Genomic DNA, 24807 nt, shown 5'->3' with positions numbered 1-24807 from the left:
AAGTTTGTTTGTACATTTTATTACCTGGATGTTTCAGACATCATGAATCTACATAGACGAGCTCTTATTGAGAATTAACTGAGGTTTGATGTTTCATTGAATGTTTTATTTGAAGTCACCAGAATCGTGATTAATGGCTCCTTTATTACAATACAAAACCAGTGCAAACACATCAAAGGAAGAGTACAGAATTATATAATTATGAGTAAATATCTAACTGCTTATTAAAACACATAAATGCGTTAGTTCACTCAGATAGGCTACACATTTGGAAACACTCATTATGTTTTGATAATAAAATAGAATAATAGAAAAAAGACATCCAAACTATAAAAACAATATGAACAATGGGAATTGTGTACATAAAGAATGTCAAATAAATCAGTTTTTATAAGTGAGGTTTATTTTAGCTTCTTCAAAGAAAACACCCTTAATTTGCAGAACTGCACATTTCACAATATTTAGTTTTGTAAATAAATAAATAAATAAGCATAATCATATGTTTGTCTACAATAAAAATAATAATTCAAGCAATTAAGCTCAATCTCTCAGATCAAAAGGTGCAGTGTAAACAATTGCCAGAAATGTACATGTTTAAAGAGTATTATTTTACAATAACACTGCTGAGAATCGACTTTGAAAGATGTGACATCATCAAGAAACTCTACAGCATAATCTATTCATGCCGCACTGCATGCTGGGTAATACAAATGCACTGTAGAAACACAGTATGATATTCTAAGTGTGCAGTTAGATACAAGAGAAGTCCTACTGTGGAATTACTGAGAAAGTCATGCAATTTGTTAACCTGGAATATATACTGTAATTTCACACAAAAAATTATACCAGTGTGTTTAAGATCATGAGAAACATTTTTGAATGGTGTGCATCTATATACAGTATAGGATTATACCTAGTAAAAAGCTAACTGCTAAACTTTCCTTCAGATGGTCAGTTCATCCAAACACACTAATGAGGGAATTTATGAATTTACTGCACCTTCCAAGTCCACAAAGTTTGAATCGAGCGTTGTTGAATGGGGCGGTCTACTGTCCTACGGAGGAAAGCTGTTGTCGCCTAGCAACTGTGACAGCTGCCGTTGATGAGCGGCAGTAACGTTTGTACTGGACTTTATTGAGAGTTATACTCAACTGAAAACAAAACAGGTTTCACAAACTCAATATGTTCTAAACATGTTCACTGGTCCATTTATGTACAAAATAAATAAAAATCTATAAGATCGCTTCTTGATAAGATATAAGTGACATTTAAACAGCTTAAAATATTTGCATTGTTAAATATTTGAGTAAGTTGAAACCCAATAGTTACATTTAAAATAATAATTCAGCATTTTCTCTTAAGTCTGGTTGCATTCTGGGATCCTCGCTCCTGTGACACAATCACGCCTGAAACAGGCAATTGACATCTATAGTAGTGCTGCATAACTCTCCATTTTTGTGTTCTCCTGACAATGTAATCGTCTGTAATGTTATAGATTTCACCAGATCCACATTGGGACAGCGTTTTTTGAATTTCAGCCCAGACTGATCCTCAATATCGTCAATGTGCTTCCAATAGTGGAATAGTAAATCCATTATTTTTTCTTTGTTGTCTTTTATGTCTGCCATGTCGATTTTATACTTTTTTAAGGTTTTCTTGTATTCTGTATCCGTATTGGGCATCCGATAGCATTCTGGCTCTTTTACTGTCCCATTCTCGTTTTCAACAATCACCACCTTAAAGAAGTGAGTTGGCTTTACTTTTCCTCCCAAACGCTCCATTTCTCTTGAGTCAGACAGATGTAAATTCTCAGACCCAGACTCAGTATCAGTTCCTTCTGTTGACTCACTCAGGTAAAGTGGTCCAGTGTACACATGCACATTACGGACGTTGTCTTCCAGAACTAGGCCTCGACAATAATTCTCAAGGATTTTCCAGACGCTGCTGTTTAAGTCCCTAAGCTGTGGTGCCATGTTGCTCATCAAGTAAGTGTCATGATAGGCTTCCATACACCACGTGTGATTGGCAGCCGCAGCAAGATGACCTTGATGATAGTGTTCGTCATTAAATGTGTTCGTTCCAAAGCTCATTTGCTTCGGACACTTTGGATCCCTTTCAGCTATCATATTTGCAGGTAAAGTACTCTTGTTCAGTATCTCATACACCCATTCAGCATTCTTGGTTCTATTGTCGAATGACATGACATAAGATTTTCTTATCCTTATGTCAGTGCCTGAAGGAACTCCGTCAATTAATCTATAGGTTCTGCTGCCATTTTGTTTATCTTCACTAGATGTACATTTATCAATGATTTGTTCATTATTAAGCATGCCTGAGAATGGGATCCGTATGAAGAAAATCTCTGAAGCCTGATTTGAATGTTTGGATTCCGATTGATCTTTTGCTGAACATCTGCGTTTAGAACCTCCGAACTGAAAAAAAAAAAAAAATGCGTGTTGGATTTACATGATTTGATCATGTCCATCGGTTCCACATGAATCAATTAAGTTAATGTTCATATAATTTCAACATATTATAAAGTCTTTTTGTAAACAATCCAATTAAGTTAATTGAATTGAATTTCTTTTATTTTTGTCACGTCTAAATAATAAGATTGCGTTAGCTAGCTATCAAACTATTAGTTCTACAGGTGCTGGTCATAAAATTAGAATATCATCAAAAAGTTGATTTATTTCAAGAATTCAACTTAACAGGTGAAACTAATATATTATATAGACTCATTACATGCAAAGTGAGATATTTCAAGCCTTTATTTGATATAATTTTGATGATTATAGCTTACAGCTTGTGAAACCCACAAAATCAAAATCCCAGAAAATTAGAATATTACATGAAATCACACAGTAATTACACAATAATCCCATGGTCATTGAACCAGGTTTTGGTTATTTTGCCAGTGTGGGCCGGTGCAAATCCTGCTGGAAAATGAAGTCAGCATCTCCATAAAGCTTGTCTGCTGAAGGAAGCATGAAGTGCTCTGGAAATGTCCTGGTAGACGGCTGCGTTGAGTGGACAGCACAGTGGACCAACACCAGCCGATGACATGGCTCCCCAAACCAACACAGACTGTGGAAACTTCACACTGGACTTCAAGCATCTTGGATTGTGTGCCTCTCCATTCTTCCTCCAGACTCTGGGACCTTGGTTTCCAAGTGAGATGCAAAATTTGCTCTCATCAGAAAAGAGGACTTTGGTCCACTGTGCTTTATTAAATCCAGAGTCAACGCAGCCTTCTACCAGGACATTTTCAGAGCACTTCATGCTTCCTTCATTTTCCAGCAGGATTTGCACCTGCCCACACTGCCAAAAGAACCAAAACCTGGTTCAATGACCATGGTATCACTGTGTAATTACTGTGTGATTTCATGTAATATTCTAATTTTCTGGGATTTTGATTTTGTGGGTTTCATAAGCTGTAAGCCATAATCTTCAAAATTATAACAAATAAAGGCTTGAAATATCTCACTTTGCATGTAATGAGTCTATATAATATATTAGTTTCACCTGTTAAGTTGAATTCTTGAAATAAATCAACTTTTTGATGATATTCTAATTTTATGACCAGCACCTGTAATTAGTATTGTCGAGTTCACGTGCGTGATCATAGGTATAACTAACTGTGTGAACTCAACAATGGATAACAATCATTTAATATCTAACGTTACAGATACACGTGGACACAAAAGTATGTTCAGACCACTTCACAGAAGAGTCTGAAGTGTATTTACATCCTGTTTCAAGCAACAGTGGAGAACTCGACAATCGATTACTGTGGACTTCGATCGAAAACAGGATGTAAATACAGGTATGTGCGCTGGCTGAAATAACATCATTTTTATCCATACACAGCAAAAACTCCAGTGTTAAATTAACACTCCTGGGAGTGTATATGAGTCCACACTCAAGAGTGTAAAGTGTTAAAATATGAGTGTTAAATTAACACTCAAGAGTGTTAAAGTTAATGAGATAATTAAGTGATTAATTTAGTGATGATTGAGTATTATTGAAGACACCTGATGTTAACAAGCAGAATCACTGAAGGAGGGAAATCACAAATTGTAAGTTACCAGTATGGTGATTTGTGTTTGCTTTAGTTGGCCTCTTGATCCTTATATGTTTACTTAAAATTTTGCTTGTCTGCTGTTATTGATTTATAACAGTCAGATGAACAAAGAGACAATGTGATCTGATGGTGTTGGTTATGTTTTGACATAATCATGTTGTGATCTGAAAAAAAAAACTTATTGAGATGGCTTAACTTGTTAATTACAGCAACTCTGTGATTTTACAGTATATGATTTTCAGTATTTTTCATATAATCCAAAAATATTTCATAAACATTGTTCTGATCAAAAGACTTTTGAATTAATTTATTTAGAAACACAGACATCAATAATCAGCCTGTGAATCTCAACAATGGTGACAATAATAAAGCATGTTGCAGTGGCTGCCACCAATCACAACTCATTAATGGCTCCCATCATGCATTGCGGTATGAATAAATTATGGTCTGAATTGTCTATGTAATTTACTTTTCCTAATTGAATATTCTGCTCGTCACCATTGTTGAGATGCATAGACTGAATCTTGACATCTGTGTGTGCCTAAAAGAATGATTTTTTTTTTAATCAACTTTTAAGAAATCCTTTATATTATATCAAAAATTCTGGGCAAGTATGCAGATTCACAGTTATGCTGTAACCAAGAACATAACCCATAGTCAGAAAGAAGAATTTTAAGGAGTTCATTGATCAAGTTCAAATGATGATTGTCGTAATATAACCAACACCATCAAATCACTTTTTTTTCTTTGTTCAACTGACTGTTATAAATCAATAACAGCAGACAAGCTAAATTTAAAGTAAACATATAATGGTCTAGAGCCCAACTAAAGCAAACACCCATCACCTTAATGGTAACTTACAATTTGTGATTTTCTCCTTCAGTGATTCTGCTTGTTAACATCAGGTGTCTTCAATAATGCTCAATCATAATCACTTAATTAGCTCATTAACTTTAACACTCTTGAGTGTTAATTTAACACTCATATTTTAACACTTTACACTCTTGAGTGTGGACTCATATACACTCCCAGGAGTGTTAATTTAACACTGGAGTTTTTGCTGTGTATCTTTCACATCTACTGCAGTCAGATTCACCACGTTCACTCTGAAGGAATCACTCACATTGGCTGTGCACTTGTAATGACACATCAAGGATGTTAAGAGGCTAAAAGCAAGTTTAAAACTTGCCCCATTGAAGTCAACAGGGTGCAAATTTTAAAAAGAGGATAAGACGGTGTAGGCAACACCGATTTTTGTCGTTGTTCTCTGTACTGACAGCACTACAAATTTACGAAAAAAAATATGAGCTCAATGTTAACATTGACCAGAGTTCTCCTTTAAGTGATTAATTGAGTGATGATTGTTTGATTATTGAAAACACCTGATGATAACAAGCAGAATCACTGAAGAAAAGAGAAACACAAGAACTACATCTGACTTCCAGACACAGCCTTACTGCCGTTTCACACCACAAGCTTCATCGACGCATATTTTTTTTCCGGCGTGCATGTTAATCAATGAGTGCATTCACACCGGGAGCAGGAGCAGCGGGTGAGCAGCAGTGAAGCGGGGGTTTCGGAGCTGAGTCTATTTTTTGCTGCTCATAGTGATGTAGGACAGTGGTTCCCAAACCTGTCCTGAAGGCCCCCCAACACTGCACGTTTTCTTTGTCTCCCTAATCAAACACACCTGATTCAACTAATCAGCTCAATTAACCCATGTGATAATGAGCTGATGAGTTGCATCAGGTGTGTTTGAGTAGGGAGACAAAGAAAACATGCAGTGTTGGGGGGCCTTCAGGACAGGTTTGGGAACCACTGATGTAGGAGACCAGTCTCGAGACTGATTTCTGCTTTCTCTGACTCATCTCGGACTTGTTCCTTCAAAGACTCGGTCTTGACTCGGTCTCGACCCTGCAAAGACTCGGTCTTGACTTGGACTTGGCATAGGCGGTCTCGTCCCCATCACTAGAATACATACAACTAGAAAACTTTAATTTGCTCTGCATGTCCTAACTATGATTAAAAAAGTCAGGGTGGGCTTAACATGTTGATGACAGAGCAGCACTGTTGAAGCAGTTTAGAAAAATAGGCAGAAGATGATGCATGTGGTAGGATTTTTTTAATGATAGTAAAAGCATAGTCCACATTAAGACGTTAAGACTGCTCCTCTAAACAATTCCCAATATAGCTTAGTCTGTAGGCCTAACTGTTGATTATTAACTGGGGTGATATTAAATCATGAATATGAAAACTGACATGTTTTTATAGTCTTGGTCTCGACTCCTAAAGACTCTGTCTCGACTCGGACTTGCTTCCTCAAAGACTCGGTCTCGACTCGGACTCGACTGTAGCTATTTGAAAACCAACGGACTCGGTCTCGACCCTTCAAAGACTCGGTCTTGACTCGGACTCGGCATAGGCGGTCTCGTCCCCATCACTAGCTGCACGTGCTCAATTAAAGTGAAAGCACACTTTGATGGACAAAATGAATATGATTTCACACAAAAAGTGCTCAAAATGCACAGAATTTGCATGTTTTAACAAGAACTGGAGTTTGTCAGAAAAGACAAAAAAAAAAAGACTCAAAAATATTTATAGAAAATTTACTAATTTAAACTTTTACAATTTTTCAGTTTGGGTGAAAGTATGGTTTATATATAAATAAAAAAAATAAAAAACTATAAACTAGCCAGAAAATATGATAATTTAAATTAATCTTCCCCACAATGTATTTTAATAATCACAATTTAGAATGTCTGTTCTGTGGCAAGAAATAATCGTTGGTGAAAAGTATCTTTTTTAATAACAAGTAACCATTTATGGTAAGTGATGAGATTAGTGAATCATTCTAATTCATGATGGTTAAAACTACATCACCTGATCATATTTGTTTCTGGCCTCCTTTGTAACAATTACGTGTTTTGGTAAACACTGTTACAAAGACCACAAACTTGCATAAGAAAGCCAAGAGTCAGACTGCCCAACATCAACATCTACACCTCTAATAATTCTCAAAAACTAGTTAGTAATAAGTGAAGCTGGTAATGCTGTTTGTGGAGTTGTTTAATCCTCCTCTGCTCAGCTCTTCACAGATTTAATGTCTTCTTTTCTCTTCAGCTGATTTCATCTAAGGCTGTGGCTAAAGTCAGTTGTAGTTGTGTTTCTGCTCATCTCTTTTTCTGTTCTCTTCTTTCCTTCAGTAATTCTGCTTGTTAACAGGCTTATTAAGGCTGAGATGACTCTATATTTAATATACACTGATTTTGTGGCTCAGATAAGGTCCCGTTCTGGTTTATTTCTTTGCTCTTGGCTGACATGTGGCATTGCTATGGCCTGCTTGTGGCCCAGATCTGGCAAACAGGAGTGGGCCACCCAAGGGCCGTCATTCCACGCTGCATGTGGGCCAGATCATCTTAACACGTGTGCCAGATGTGGGCCGGATCTGGGCCGAAACAATGTGCCTATGTTGGACAGTTATAGCATGACGATTCTCTTGAGTTACTTGTTGTTACACTCATTACAAACAAATCTTTAACCAATCTGCAAAATTATAACATAAGCACACTGTTTTCTATCATCTGAGGTTTTATCCATTCGTTTGTATTTCTTCCCAAATTCGCTTGATATCATTCTCTTGCCAGCAGTCATTCTCTGTTTTAATGTCATAGTTAATTATTATTTAGAGTGTTCTACATGGTTTAAGGACTTGAAACAAAAAAAACTAAAAAAATTGAAAATAAATATTTAATCTAAAGTTTCATCAGATGTTTTTTTCTCTTAAGTGGTCTTACCATTTTGGAATCAAGTTGGAATCAAGCACTCTTGACTCAATCTGGTGTTGGTCTTCAAAGTCTTCAGTGATCTTTTTATCAGGTCTGGCCCAAAAAACAATGAAAAAACAAACAAACCTTTGTGTCAAAATTCTGCTTGATTCAGGACTGAAGTTTATGTAGAGACAGAAAGATACTCACATGATGAGTTTTGTTGAGGATCTGTCAGATAAACAGAAACTTCTGCTGCTCTGATTTACACCAGTTCTGTTTTACGCTGCACACAGCAAACACACACACACACACACACACACACACAAAACAGGTTTAATAATGTACTCTTTACATAGTGTGTAGACTAAGGTGTTATTAAAAATAAAATGAAAGCCAGTTGCTTGTTGGCTCCTACAATACACCCATCTCATAAAATGTATTCAGAGGAAATACTGTTAAGTTATGTTTTCTTTTACTGCGCATGTGCAAAAGAGCACCCTTTATGGGTAAGCGCGGGTTTTGTTTTTTGGGAGTTCAGTCTTGCCTGAGTGGCATCGGATGAGTGGCTATGTTGTTAGCGATGGAACAATAAAGAGTTTATTGTTAATTAAGAGTTGTAGTTATTGAGTTAACATTGGTAGCAGAGGATGGCTGCTGCTGGGAATTACAAAAATCCCCCACCGTTTGACGAGAAGACGGCTTACGAAAGTTGGAAAAATGAGATTGAAATCTGGAGACGGGTTACTGACCTGGAGAAGAAAAAACAAGCCTTGGCAGTTACTTTGTCACTAACGGGCCGAGCAAGGGACAGTGCTCTGGAAATTTCCGCTGAGGATTTGAACGATGACACTGGAATGCAAACACTCATAGCGAAATTGGAATCAGTGTTTTTAAAAGAAGAAAAAGATCGGCAATACGAGGCATACACGGAGTTTGACCGGATCACTAGAGAGCGGTGTTTCTAAGGTGGAATACATCGTCGAGTTTGAGCGTCGATACAACAGGCTACGTAAGTTCAAAATGGAGCTTCCTGATGCCGTACTAGCCTTTAAGCTACTCGATACTGCGGGACTTACTGTTAAAGATAAACAGTTAGCACTTACAGCTTGCTCTAGCGTTTCTTTCACTGATATGAAATCAGCCTTGAAAAGAATTTTTGGAGATAACGTTACTTCACCACGAGAGGGCGGCAGTGCACTGCAAAACACAGATAGTGACAGTGCTTATTACACGAGATACTCGGGAAAACGGGGATACAAGTCAAACACTACACAACAACCCCAAACCATAGCTCAAGGTACAAACCCCCTTGATAAATATGGAAGAAGAACGAAATGTGCAATTTGCCAAAGCACGTATCACTGGGCAAAGGACTGTCCAAATAAAAAGGAAAATGTAAGACTGACAAAAGATGAAGGACTAAAAGATGACATTGAAGAATGTAACATCACTTTGTTTTCAAATGAATCTTTGTCTAACACAGAAATTTTCATGGTGGAGGCTTTGGGATCAGCTGTGATTGACACAGCCTGTACAAGAACTGTGTGTGGAGAAAAATGGCTTGAAGATTATACAAGTGGGCTGCCACAGAGTGAGTTACTAAAAATAGATGACAAACAAAGTGCACGACCTTTCAGATTTGGTGATGGCAAGGTTGTTTATTCCACAAGGAAAGTTACTATACCAGCAAGGATAGGACATACTAGATGCAAAATAGAGACAGAAGTTGTTCCTGCAGAAATACCAATGCTTTTAAGCAAGACTTCATTGAAAAGAGCCAGTGCAGTTCTGGACATTGCACATGACAAAGCAACAATGTTTAAACAACCTGTTAAACTTGAATTAACATCTTCAGGACATTACTGTGTGAATTTGAGAGAAGACGGTCATTCAGATGAAAAGGAGACAAGTGAGAACAAGACACAAAATGAAAATGAAATTCTTGCTGTGACAGAAAAAATGACAACAAAAGAAAAGGAGACAGTCCTACTGAAACTACACAGACAATTTGAACATGCTTCAGCTGATAGACTGAAAAAATTATTGGCATGCTCAGGTAATCACGATGAAGAAAGCAACACAATTCTCAAGAATATTGTCAAAAACTGTGATACATGTAGCAGATACAGCAAGCCAAAACATAAGCCGATAGTGGGTTTGCCTATGGCATCAGCCTACAATGAGACTGTGGCTGTGGACTTACATGAGCTTGAGCATGGAGTATGGTATGTGCATGCTATTGATCACTTCACACGCTTCAGTGCAGGGAGTATTGTCACCACAAAGAACCCAAGAGAGATAGTGAAGCACTTTATTCACTGCTGGATAAGTGTTCATGGTCCCCCATGCAGACTGTTTAGTGATAATGGAGGTGAATTTAATAATGACGAAATGAAGGACATGGCTGAAAGGTTTAACATTGAAATTAAAACAACGGGGCACTAGATTGGGCACTAATGGCAAAGAACTCAATGCACAATGTGCATGGTTATAGCCCCTACCAATTAGTGTTTGGGCAGAACCCAAATCTTCCCTCAGTCCTCACCAATAAGCCTCCAGCTCTGGAAACAAGTATGAGTAGTTGGATAGCTAAACAAATCACCACACTACATGCAATGAGAACAGCGTTCACAGAAGCTGAATGCTCAGAGAGGATCAGAAGAGCCCTTCGTAAGCAACTGCGGCCTGTTGATGACAGATATGAAACGGGGGACAAAGTGTATTATAAGCGAGTAGATTGTAATGAGTGGTAGGGCTGGGAAAAAAATCGATTTGATTTAAAAATCGAGTTGGTAGGTCAAATCGATTCATATTTTCAAAAAATCGATTTTTTAGTTTTTTTTTTCTCCCAATACATACATTTTGCATTCGCCAAATCTTCCTTCGGGGTTTCCGTACGTAGAACGCTCCCTGCGGCGCAGCCCTCGATGCTTCACGACATCACGACAAAAAGACTAGCATGTTTAATTTTTTAACGGTCCTTCAAGACGACGACGGCGCGCGAGTGAGTGAGGGAGAGTGAGTGAGAGTGTGTGTGTGCATGTAAGCTATGTGAGTGACCTTGTGTAGCCTATATGTGCGAGTGAATGAGAGTGTGAGACGGCTCGCGATGACTGGTCGTAAACCAATGTGTAGTCTGACATGTTTCTTGTCCACGACATGACAAGATTTTTAGGAGTCAAAATCGTGTAATCTGAACCAGGCATAAGAGTTACCTCAGGATTTTTTGTTGTTTTATTAGCTCAATCCAAATACAGTGTAAATAATTTGGATGTTTAACAATCTTTGTTGCACACTGCACAGTGACTTTTCAGTTAGAGAAAGGGTTTGCCTTTGCAATTTTGTTTATGTTGATGCACTTTAATTAAATACAATAAATATATTTATTTAAAATATATTTACAGTTCACAGTTATTTTGTTTTAAATGGGGGGAGAAAAAATCGAATCGAATCGTAAATCGAGTTTTTTATAAAAAAATCGCAGATTTTTTTAGGGGAAAAAATCGCCCAGCTCTAATGAGTGGAAAGGTCCAGGTGTGGTCATAGGCCAAGATAGTGTGGTTGTATTTGTCAGGCATGGTGGAACCTATGTTCGAGTGCATCAGTCCAGACTAAGAAAGGTGGATGACCCACAAACAAAACTGGAGGACACAGAAAGAGAACAAATGAAAACAGATGAAAATCCCACAAGAACACCAGCAGCAGATCTCAGTGACTCCGAAAGTGAAAATGAGGAAATGACACCAGAAAATGATGAACCTCTTAATGCTGAAGATGTCAGTGAACCTTCTGCATCAGTGCTACCTGAAGAGGATAGTCTTGATCAATCCCACATGCCACAAGCCTGCTCATCCACTAACTGTGAAGGTCTAAGGCTAAAAAAAGATCAAATAGTTAAATACACAGATAATCAAAGTGGACAAATACATACTGGAAAAATCCTCGGCCGAGCAGGAAAGGCAAATGGCAAGCACAAAAACTGGTACAATTTGCAGTACACTGAGCCTGAGGAAATTGAAGGCACAACCGCATCAGTCAACCTAGGACAAATGGACAATGTTCAGGTGATTTCATTTGAACATGCTAAGTTGAGCACTGACTACAATGAAGATGATATATTGATAGTACATGATGATCTCTTCATGCCTGCAAAAAATACAGAACTCAGCACCTGGAAAAGAAATAACGTCTTTGAAGAAGAGAAAGATGAAGGCCAGAAATGCATCTCCACGAGGTGGGTGTGCACACTTAAAGAAACAACTGCTGGAGTTGTACGTAAGGCTAGACTAGTGGCGAGAGGCTTTGAAGAAATGAACACTCAAGACCTTCCCAAAGACTCACCTACATGTGCCTCGGAGTCTCTAAAAATGATCATGGCAGTCATATGTCAAAATAAATGGAAGTTAAACTCCATGGACATTAAAGCAGCCTTTTTACAAGGTAAAGAGCTAACCAGAGATATTTACATTCACCCTCCACAAGAAGTGCAGAACAAAGGAACCATATGGAAGTTGAAAAAATGTGTTTATGGCCTAACAGATGCTTCTTTATTCTGGTATAACAGAGTGAAAGACACCATGCAACAATTGGGAGCTACAGTGTCAAAGGTAGATCCGGCAGTATTTTACTGGGTGGATGATTCCTGCAAGGTGATGGGGATTCTTGCGTCACATGTGGATGACTTTATTTGGGGTGGTACAGATGCCTTCTCCACAAATATCATTCCTCAATTGAAAGCTGCCTTTCAAGTCGGACGGGAAGAACAAGACAGTTTCAGCTACATTGGAATAGAAGTACATTCTAAGGAGGATGAAATACAAGTACAACAAGGAACGTATATAAAAAATCTGCAACCCATCCCAGTGGATCCAACCAGAGCGACACAACGTGAAGCATCATTGACAGACGTTGAGATGGATATGCTAAAATCAAAGATTGGACAAATATTGTGGGTTGCCAGGCAAAGCCGACCTGACATAATATATGACATATCCATGTTGGCATCTAACACAAAGCATGCTACTGTTCAGACCCTGCATTGTGCAAATAAACTTATCAGAAAACTGAAATCAGAAGAGGTCATCTTGAGGTTCCAGTACTTAGGGGAAAACAGTTCTGTTAAATTGGTGGTGTACAGTGATTCCTCAATGGGAAATCTTCAGGACGGTGGCACGCAGGGTGGACATTTCATCATGCTTATGGGGGAAAATGGAAAATTTTCACCTATAGCTTGGCAGTCAAAACGGATCAGGAGAGTTGTACGGAGTACCTTAGCAGGAGAGACTTTGGCACTTGCAGATGGAGTTGATAGTGCAGTTTTTCTCGCTACACTATACTCTGAGATTACCACTGGTGGCTGCTCATGCATCAATGTGCCTATTGTGTGTGTAATAGACAATCATTCCCTCCTCGATGCTCTCAAATCTACAAAATCTGTAACCGAAAAGAGACTGCGCCTGGAAATCAGCAGTATGAAGGAACTTATACACTCTGGAACTATTCGGCAGATCTTGTGGTCTGACACTAAAGAGCAGCTAGCTAATTGCTTGACAAAAAAGGGTGCATCTGCACTTGGCCTTCTGAAAGCTCTCAGCACAGGTGTTTGCTATCTTAAGCACTGAATGGACTTGACAATTATTTGCTTATGTTTTGTCAATGTCTAGTCATTTAAACTGAAGCACTTAAGTTATCCTGTTATAATAATAACAAATGCTTATGTTCTAAACTTGAACACTATTATTTATTTTTTTTTTAAAGAAAAAAGGGAGATTGTTAAGTTATGTTTTCTTTTACTGCGCATGTGCAAAAGAGCACCCTTTATGGGTAAGCGCGGGTTTTGTTTTTTGGGAGTTCAGTCTAGCCTGAGTGGCATCGGATGAGTGGCTATGTTGTTAGCGATGGAACAATAAAGAGTTTATTGTTAATTAAGAGTTGTAGTTATTGAGTTAACAATACATTTCATAGACTATAAATTCCATAACATTCTGCTGAAATGCATATATGACTAATTTGATTGTGACGTGTAATTAATTCACCTTAAAATAAAGTGTTACTGATCTATCTTGTGCAAAAACACATAAAAACAGCTCAGTTTAATATTAACTCACCTTATCAACTATTAACGTTCACTAACATTTCAGTTAAATTAACTTAGTTTAATACAAAGGACTGTTATGTTTTCCAGTATAATATTGTTTTTTCCTTGATTTTACGGTAAGCTGTGGTTGCCAGTAAATTAATGTTTTTCTACAGTTTGTTGCCGTAAATTAATTTACAGTTGATCACTGTTAAATTGTGTTTCACGCTGTTTATTTTCATCTTACAACTTTTAACCCCACAGCAAAATACTCAAATGCAAATTGAATTATTTGTGTGAGTAGATTTAATACAAAGTCAATGCAAAGATGCGAATAGATGTGAATTGGGCGACACGTTTGCCAATATTCGCCTCAATCGCGTCTTCCGCACAAGTTAAAAAATTTCAATTCAAGCGTAAAATTCGTATGACGCGCTGTCGTGCAAGCCAATCAGTTTTCAACAACTGCATTTTGATAAGTCAGTGCACTGGGCACCTGTCACCCTCAAGTACACAGCAAAATCCCCAGTGTTAAATTAACACTCCTCAGTGTTTATATGTGTCCACACTACAGGGTGTTAAAAATTAACACTGAAGCAGTGTTGAAGTTAATGAGTTAATTAAGTTAACACTGAAGCAGTGGTGAAGTTAATGAGAAAATTAAGTGATTAATTAAGTGATGATTGGCCATTAGTGGTGACACCTGATGTTAATAAGCAGAATCATTAACGGAAAGAGAAAAAACAGAAAAAAAGAGAAACACAAGAACTACAACTGACTTCGAGTCATTACACATTGTTGCACTTATTACCAGTTTGACTTTATTCCTGTCATACATTGACAAAAGTTCTTGAGATTCAACAGAAGTTTAGACGGTAATGTTTTATGGAATTTTTCTTTTCAAGTTACCATTTTGGTGGTCAGTGTTTGCTTTAGTTGGGCTCTTGACCCTTTACATTTTTTAATATTAGTTTTTCTCTGGTTGCTACAACTCTGTGTTTATAAAGCACATTTGTTACTGCAAGAGAAAACATGACCTGCTGACAATATGTTTCGATGATAAAAACATCATCATCATGTAGTGTCCTGATTCACTGATGTCATTCAGAGTCTAAATCTTTGACTATATTCTTGATGTCTTGTTTTATTATTGGTGATTGTAGCTCTGAGATTCTACAGTTTGAGATCCAACAGCAATATCAAAAATTTTGAAAATACTTTGAGCAAAAAAGTTATTGTGTTTAAACGCACAGACATCAATAATCAGCTTATGAGTCTCAACAATGGTGACAAAAAACAAACTAGTGACAAACAGATCAACTCTGAACATCACAAAACAAGCTACTAAAGTCAGAACAAAACAATAGCAAAATAAAAGCCAACAGAAAAAACAATGAAAATTACAGGACAATTCAGCTGCATAATTTATTCATGCTGCAATGCATGATGTCAGCCATTGATAAATTCTGATTGGTGGCTCCCATCATGCATTGCAACATTAAGCATTTGTTTGATTGTCACCATTGTTGAGATTCATATGTAGATTCTTGATATCAGTGTGTGTTTTTAAAATCCTTCAGATCTTTAAACATTGCTAGAAGTAACTACTTTAGTGAAAAATTAATAAAACAATTAGATAATCAGTTTATAATGCTGGGTGATATCATTGAATCAGATCACTAGTAATATCATCATTGAATCATAACCAGGGCCGCATTTCCATAAGCATCTTAAACTTAACTTGATCTCAGACCAACTGCAACAAATGGTCTGTACGATCAAATTAGGCTTGCGATGTTTTCAGGAAACACAGCCCAAAGTCATAGTTTCTCTTGCTACAACATATATGCTCTATAAGCACAGAGTTCGAGCAGACAGAGAAAAACTAATGTTAAATAGTAAAGGGTCAAGAGCCCAACTAAAGCAACCACTGACCACCATAATGGTGACATGAAACGAAACATTCCATAAAACATTACCATTTAAACTTCTGTTAAATCTAAATAAGACCGTGTGTAGATGTATGACAAAAATAAAGTCAAACTGGTAAAATAATAAGTGCAATAATGGCTCGAAGTCAGTAGTTCTTGTGTTTCTCTTTTTTCTGTTCTTGTTTCTCTTTCCTTCAGTGAGTCTGCTTGTTATCATCAGGTGTCACCACTAATGGCCAATCATCACTTAATTAATCACTTAATTATCTCATTAACTTCACCACTGCTTCAGTGTTAACTTAATTAACTCATTAACTTCAACACTGCTTCAGTGTTAATTTTTAACACCCTGTAGTGTGGACACATATAAACACCGAGGAGTGTTAATTTAACACTGGGGATTTTGCTGTGTAGTGCTGAAAACGGCTGTCACTCAGGCGTAGTTCCTGGAGAAGACGGTGAAACACTCCGAGTTAACATGGTTAATGATGGAGAAATGGCAGAAAGAAATGTTGTTGTTGTTGTTGTTGTTGTTGATGTGCGTGAAGACCATAGACAGTGAAGTAAAAATGTGAAGACGCTCCTAATCGCGTGATGTTTTTATTCGTGCGAGTGACACGAGAAACACAAAAACATCCAGCGAGTAATCTAGAGCGAGTAACGCGAAACAAATATACGCATCACTTTTGGTGTGAACACACTATTACTGTATATGTCCACATGATAATTAGACAATTCAGTGATTAATTAAGTGATGATTAAGCATTAGTGATGAACACCTGCTGTTAACAAGCAGAATCACAAGAACTACAAGAAGAACCAATTTTGTGTGAATGTGTGTGTGCTTTTGTATGTGTTAGATATTAGCTTTATGTGTTGGAATGATCAATTAAGTCATGTTTGTATTTTAAAGAGAAGTGTTCTTGTGTTATGCGCTCACAAATGTACAGTCTTAAGCTGCTGATCTAAGTTACCTTGCTAATCCACTGCAGAGCTGATTATTAGCTTGGCCGTAAAATTATTGATTCTTTCAAAATTCCCTATAAATCAATTAATAATTCCCTTTGAGCTAAATTGACCTGTTTCCCTTACAGTGGTGTCAAATAAACTCTGTGGAGTGTTAATTTAACTGTGTGTAGACAAAATGAAGAGCTAAGCATGGCAAAGAGCTTATGACCTACTGCAAAAATGAGTAAATAAAGGCATTGAGATGATTTTAAGCAAACTACCATAAATAAAATGACTTGTAATGTGACAAAATTGCTCATTGCTTCTGACCAATAGGTGGCACTGTCACCAAATTAATGTGGTGAGGTCAGGGTGGAGTGTCAATGCCAGACAAACGGTTTAGTGTCGCTAATCCAAAGTGTTGCAGAGATAGGCTGAATGTGAAATCGCCCCCTATATCCTCAAATAAGGCAATATTCGAGGGGCATCTATTTGTAGTGGTGTCTGAAACCATAGTGGATGTTATTGAGTGCACTCATTCAATCCCAATGTACATTTAACCACCGTCTGAATTTGCTCCCTCGTTTTCATTCAGTCCTGAACTATAGTGAACTATATTAGGGGACTATAGGGAATAGGGATTGAGGGTTTAGGGGGCGATTTCGGATTCATTCGGGATAGGGTTAGCCCTTTTGGTAACAATCCCTATTGGAAATTATAAATGTTGCAAGTGCATTAACTGCCAATTTACCAATAATATTAAACTTTTTGAACATCCCATCTATAAAAATTACATAAACATTAAAAGTTTTATCACACGTAATACCAAAAATGTTATATGCCCTTGCAAAAATGTTTATGTCGGAGAAACATCGTTTGATTAAAAGAGGTCATGTAACAAAATCAGTTGCAAAACATTTTAAAGAATGTAATCATCCTTTGTCTTCTTTTTTATTCTTTAGTATTGAACACATAACAATTCCAGTAAGAGGAGGTGGCACTTACCTAAATAGAAAGAGAGGAGAGGCATTTTTAATCTTTCATTTAAATTTTTATTTCCTACTGGGATGAATGAAGAGTTGAGGGAATTTTTATAAAAGATAAAAAAAAGATCTAATGTTTGTGTTTTTTATGAAAACTTCTCTAAATTTGTGCATGTTTATTAACAGTTATATGTATGTGATTGATGTTAAATTTGTACATTCCCATTAAGAAGATATTAACATACATAAATGTAACCTTTTGGTCTTTGTCTTTTTATGTCTTTGTCTTTGTTGATTACAAATTCACTATAAGAACAGAGGCTATTGGCCTGAAATGTAATCACTCGCTTGGCATGTTATGTGATTGGTGTATACCATGCCATCTGACTTTTCAGCCCGTTCTCATCCCAAGGCGTCATAATACTGACGCTGTTGACATTTCGTCTGCATGAAACGCACATGGCACCCTTTATCGTCAATATGAGACGCAGATAGAAATGAGCCAGAAGGCGCCTCCTAGCGGTCTAACCCTAAACCTACCCCAGAACTAAACCTACCCATATCCTGTGCGTGTCATATTGACGCTAAAGGGTGCCATGTGCGTTCGATGTAGACGAAATGTCACAAGGGTCAGTATGTGACGTCCAAGGATGAGAATGCGTTGGACTTTTCATTGGTTATCTGTAAGTTTGAATTTGCCCTTGTTTGTCCTTAAATGAGCATGTGTACAGCTGGGATCTATTAGCCCTAAAGGCCTGTGTGCCGAAACACGTTTGCAAAATAAAGAACACGTTTTTTTCTAGCTCCAGTTTCTGATCATTTTGATCTCTCAGTTTGCTTGTTGTAAATTATTACAGTTCCCTGGAGCTACTGGACCATTTGTCATTCTCCATTTGTCTGCCGTGTGTTTACCTTCAGCTGATGCCAGGGTTAACGGCCACTAGAGCCCGAGCACTCACCCACGGCAGGGAAGGAGCCTGAGCTGGACACTGCACTGATGCCGTAACCGACGTCTGCAACGGAGCTTGAAAGTGCACGTCCAGTTTTGTTCGAGAGCGAAGGAAATCCACCTGTGAGTGGAGATATTAGTGCTCTCGCATTACATGGATAAGGTATTGTCGACATTTGTTATCAGGAGTACATGTTTTAAATGCGACAATGACATTGACCTGCAACAACCCGTGATGTCACAACTAGTGTTACCATGAGTATTAAAGGGCATCTAGAGCACGTCACCACCTTTTATGTCTTCAGGACGCCGTTTGTTTTTAAGGCGAATGACAATGATGTCCTCTGACAAGTGTTTCATGAAGTGTGCTCTCCCGTGTCCACGTGGCCCTGTCCCAAATGGCACCCTAAGCACTCGTGGTCTTCCTAAGAGTCCGCACTTTTGTGCGTGACTCGGCAAAAGTGCACATCAAGGGCGCATATCGACCGCAGCGAGCACCCTTCTGAGGCCTAAAATGACAAATGGGACACCCTACAACAGGGTTCCTCAAACTCGGTCCTGGAGGGCCACTGTCCTGCACAGTTTAGCTCCAACCCTGATCAAACACACCTATGAGTTTCTAGTGATCCTGAAGACATTGATTAGCTTGCTCAGGTGTGTTTGATCAGGGTTGGAGCTAAACTCTGCAGGACAGCGGCCCTCCAGGACAGAGTTTGAGGAACCCTGATTTAAACAATAATAAAATATGTGTCGATTAGCAAATATTCACACATTTGCATGTATATTTAAGGTGCGCATCTAACTCCTTTATATTTATGTTTTAAGCACTCAGACGAAATGAACGTTTCTAGGAAAATGATATCAAAGCGGACAGGTTGAAAAGATTATAGACAAGTGTAGGTCATGAATGAAAGATTTGGAAATAAAAATATGACCCTGTCCATCTCTCAAAATGACATCTTTTCTTTCCCTTTAAAACGCTTGTATAAGTAAGTACCCATCTCCCATATTCCTCTAGCACACATGCCATATGGAAAGACTCGACGCCGCCGTCTGCCACTCCCAATGATGAGAGAAATAAAAGGCTGTCTCATCTCCAGTAAAACACATGACATTTCGGAAAAAGTCAGTTTTGTGTTTATAACGACCTTGGCATTATTGATGAACAGACACAGTCTCTCAATAAAATGTGTCAGTGTTTTTATGATCTCTAGTAATCTTCAACCTCTCGATGGTCCAATGTTTCATTAACTTGATTATCAAAATCCTTTAATTTGTTAATGCAAAACTAGGTCCCCCTTTATATTATGTGTATTTAACTACTGCATTAATGTTTTAATTAATCGTTTGATACAATGCACATATTGTGTACATGTTTTTACAGTACTTATATATATAGTTAAATACCTGCATGTAATTACAGCTGTTACTTATCTCTGTAATTACATTTATAATTACACAGTTGACCCACCCTTAAACCACCAAACCTGTCCCTAACCTTATACCGTATCCCACCTCAATAGCAGAAAAAGTGTTTTGCAATACAATATGAACACAATTGACTTTATGCAGAGCTGCACTACTTCCTGAATTTAAGCCAGCTCCTTTATTTCCTGTCTTACATTACTGGACACACTGATTAATTCAGGTGTGCCTGACCTCAGTAGTCATAGCAACAATAATCAGACACACCTGGATTAATCAGTGTGTCCAATAATGTAAGACAGGAAATAAAGGAGCTGGCTTAAGTTCAGGAAGTAGTGCAGCTGTGTGCATAAAGTCAATTGTTTTCATGTTTTGACCTAAACACCCTAAACATGTGGTTAAAGTTTACAGCTACCGTATTGGTGTGTATTTAGTCAATATAATGTGCTAAAATCAAATCAATCTACAGTCAATTGTGCAGAACTTTTCCATATCAGACATGACGATTTCTATTAAAGTAATTAATTACTGATACAAGTGACATTTAATACAATTGGTATTATTAGGAAATAGACTCAAACCTGGTCGTTTCTTGTCTGTGTGTCAGTCTGTCCAGCTCCTGGAGTCCAGATAGGGAGTGAAAGCTCTCTGCAGGTCTTTATATAAAGTGGGTGTATGCGTGTGACGTCACTGTTGGCCACACACACTGAGTGGAAAAAAGACTGAGAGGCATCATTAGTTTTCCGCGTGAATCCTGAGAAAAAACACACACAACATATGCCAAACGGGAGAGAGCTTTGAGATAGACTGTACAACTAGATTCGACAAGAAATCTGAGGTATATTTACAGACTGCTGAAAGCTACAGAGAAGCAAATGGATCTCAGTTCACAGAAACAACTGGATCATTTTGTGTCAATACGATGAATTTTGGGGTAAAATCACATATTGTATTGTTAGATTGTATTGGCAACTCATCAATTCAATATTTTCTTAAATATTTTAATTAAACACTGACAAAAAAACAACTGGACATGACGATAACATTGATATTGTGATCACATTGATCTATATTGTATTTATGTAAAGCGTTCACAGGCAATCTTTGCTCAGTTGTAAGGAACACTATATCGAGTCCAACCTTCAGTTTAACTGATAATCCTCTGTTTTACTCGTGTTTTCTTAGTTTCTCCTATTAAATCCAGTCACACACTCTTCTGCCACTCAGTCCGGCTGAGTGTGTTGGTTGCGGGAAAAGTGACGTTAATGCATTCCCTGTAAACGATGCCTTGAAATCACGTGACATAGGAGAAAGTGAAAGTGTTTGCTTTCTTTTATTATCGTGATTCGTATTCGCCCCAATAACTATAATATATTAAGTTTTACGCGTATAGTAACCTCTAGAAACGTTCATTTCGCCACACGCGAACACATTATGTTGTGCAAAACACACACACGTATTAATGTGGATCGCTTAGGCAATTTTAATGAGACTGAGTGTCGAGTCAAAGCAAGATCAATCCATGCTCACGTGTCCTGCTGCTGCATACATGGGTTTCTCGGCGACGTCATCACTGCTTGCGCACGCAACCAAGAGGCAAAAGACCCGCGGTCTTCGTACCGGAATAAAGGATTTAGGCTAGTAACAAAGTGGTAGTGTTGTCGCTAAGTCAAAATGCCAAGGAGTTGTTGCGTAATTTATTTACATGCAGGGCTATCTGTTGTGTTTTATCTGCTCATTTAAATTATACGTGTTGTACGTAATTCCAAATCTAGGCGAATGGAAGAGTGGGACAGAAGGAGGAAGTTGTATGTTATATTCTTTCTATTCGTAATTTGACGAGCTGCACATGACCACATAGCACGTAGGCTAGTTGTATGCATCAAGGGATTTGTACGCTCTAATAATTTCTCTTGTATACACACGTGTCTGAATAAGATAATTATATATCAGGCCATACAATTGCTGGCCACTTCTTGTCATCCACAATCCAAAGATCGTCATGTATTGCGTAACGTTAGGGATCCGGCAAGATCTCACCATTGCTGAGATTAAGTTTTTTAATATTTAGATTATAATCGCCACGGTCGGAGGTACTAATGGCTTCCCACATAATCCATCGTCAAATCTTTGATTTACAGTAAAGAAACGTTATATTTGTCATGAAATGTTGCAGGTCGTAAAGTAACGTAAACAAAGTTAACTTATATAAAAGCAAATTCGGGCTCTACAGATGCTGCACTGCTAACATTGGCTATTACATTACTAACTTAGTCTAACATGATAATTCATGCATCACAGTATGTCCGGATTTTGATTCGTAAACAGTTGGACGTTTTAAATATGAGACACAAACAAACAGATCCAACTCTGAAATTGCAGTTTATTATTGAGTCAACAAGAAATTACAAACAATGCGAAATCTACGTTAATTACAATGTTCTTTTACAGAACTCAGCATAACAGATAGCGGTTTTCTGCCTCCTGGATGCGCGCGCATCCGGTATTGTTTTGTATACAAGAAACCCGTGTATTGCAGTGAATTCTTCCATTGTAAAGTGAGAATGTAGCCTACTAACGGAGCGCCGGGACACATCCGCTTATAAGCGTTTTAAAGGGAAAGAAAAGATCCGATGATGCCAATTTGAGAGATGGACAGGGTCATATTTTTATTTCCAAATCTTTCATTCACGACCTACACTTGTCTATAATATTTTCAAACTGATTTTGAAGTCAACAAAGCATTGCAACTTATGACAGAGATCATCTGACATATTTTGTCTATATTCAATGCTATAATGTCAAGTTTGTAAGACGCTGAACACAAAATTGACTTTTTTTGAAAATGTAATGTGTGTTTTACTATAACATAGCCTCTTTCTTTCTTTCTTTCTTTCTTTCTTTCTTTCTTTCTTTCTTTCTTTCTTTCTTTCTTTGAGATTATTTATTTGTTTGTTCTGTTCATTTATTCAGTAAAAGTAGCCTGAGTTTCCCCATACTGCCTTGCTCGCAGTGCGATTTTATTCACGCCGCTAGGCAGTCTGGACACCATGGACCAAATTTTCCCCTGAAAAAGGGAACCAATCACAGAACGGGGAGGGAGCAGCAAGATGATGACGACATCGAAGCAGTTTGTTTATATCTATGGATCCAACATGGCATCAGAATCGACGTTACCTTCTACCCTCATGTTTATCTTTCACAAACGGTAATATTCGCTAAACGCTATCATGTACAAATAAATCTTTGACCCATCGTCTTTTTCCTCGTCGAACTTCTGTCACTCTACATACGTCATCTGGTATAATTGAAGCGATTGGCTATGCATACAGGCGCATTTGATAGATATTCACAGCGCCCAATAGAGCTCGGGCGTAGACGTTATGGAATGATGCATTGTGGGTAACCACGGCCATTTTAGAGGCAACGCAGAAGTGTTCGGAATAAAGTAATAGCGTAGCCGGCACCGAGAAAGAAAGAGAAAAAGTTATGGGCCGTGACCAGAGCCGGATTAACGCAAAGGCAAACTAGGCACGTGCCTAGGGCCCGATTGGTTGGATGGGGCCCAGACAGAGGGACAAAAAAAAAAAAAAAAAAAATGTACAAATGTCCTATCTACAATTTATTTCAATATTTATTTATTAACTAAAAATAGTGACGATGTTTATCTTAACCATAGACTGTTACATTACTACAGTTAAACCAATTAATGTGTCCGTTACAAAGCGGGTGCCGGCTTCTGAAAGTATGTGTAAAGAACGCATCCATCAGGTGCTGCGAGGCAAAAGCCTAATAAGCACACAAAGAAGCACATCTCATAATGCAGGTGTGTGAGTTGTCGTCATCTATTTTGGAGTGATTGCAATGTATTCTAAATATAAACTTGTACTGTAGATCAGCGTCATTTCTGGAAAAATCATTCACCGCTTTATTACGAGTTTAAAAGAGCGCGAGCGTAACGTGCCCAAGACGCGACGCTTTGAATTTGCGCGTACAATGAATAACATCGCGTCGGGAGCTGACTAGTAAAAAAGCTACACAATTAAAAGACAAGACGTCTGTATTCTAAGTTAAAAAGCCAACACACTACAACATTTTTAAATGTTTCAAATAAAGGATCTCATATCTATGGGTCTATCTTCTAAATTCTGCTGATGATTAGATTCCTGACATTACGCCAATAATATCACTTTATATATTTTTTTCTGCTCAGTAGCGATCGTGTCTTTCTCTTCCACTTGATTTGTGTATAGCATATTTAAGGTAGCAATGCAATATAAAATCACTTATGCTCATCTACTGAAGTGGGATTCTGGAACTGTGAATAAATTGAATAAAACAGCAAAATAACAACAACAACAACAATAACATCTTCATTAAACAAAAAAGAGATTACCTTAGATAAAGTTTGATTAATATGTACATACAGTACCGGTAAAAGTCTGGACCCATTACTATTTTTAATGTTTTTGAAAGAAGTTTATTATTATGCTCTACAAGCCTGCATTTATTTGATCAAAAATACAGAGAAAAAAAAACAGGAATATTCAGCAAGGATGTGTTAAATATATAAAAAGTGACAGTGAAGACTTTTTTAAAACAACTTTTTAATAATCAAAGATCCTGAAAAAAAGTATCACAGGT

At 37.7% G+C, this 24807-nt stretch overlaps 1 protein-coding gene and 1 long non-coding RNA gene across 2 annotated transcripts in view; both read right to left on the bottom strand.

Annotated features, from left to right (window-relative positions):
• LOC308697603 (uncharacterized protein) overlaps positions 1–24807 on the bottom strand; it is a 641328-nt gene that overhangs the window by 339772 nt on the left and 276749 nt on the right. The window lies entirely within an intron of this gene.
• On the bottom strand, positions 95–21726 carry LOC308687223. The gene is made up of 6 exons (XR_014029716.1): positions 21304–21726; positions 20745–20917; positions 18749–18859; positions 8059–8134; positions 7879–7962; positions 95–2432 (listed from the first exon to the last, which is right to left on the bottom strand). It is a non-coding gene; the product is annotated as an uncharacterized lncRNA (long non-coding RNA).

The sequence above is a fragment of the Scardinius erythrophthalmus genome, assembly GCF_964197995.2.
Source record: "Scardinius erythrophthalmus genome assembly, chromosome: 1".
NCBI lineage: Eukaryota > Metazoa > Chordata > Actinopteri > Cypriniformes > Leuciscidae > Scardinius > Scardinius erythrophthalmus.
The sequence above is the reverse complement of the archived record's forward strand: the minus strand, read 5'-3'. Positions and strand labels throughout refer to the sequence as shown.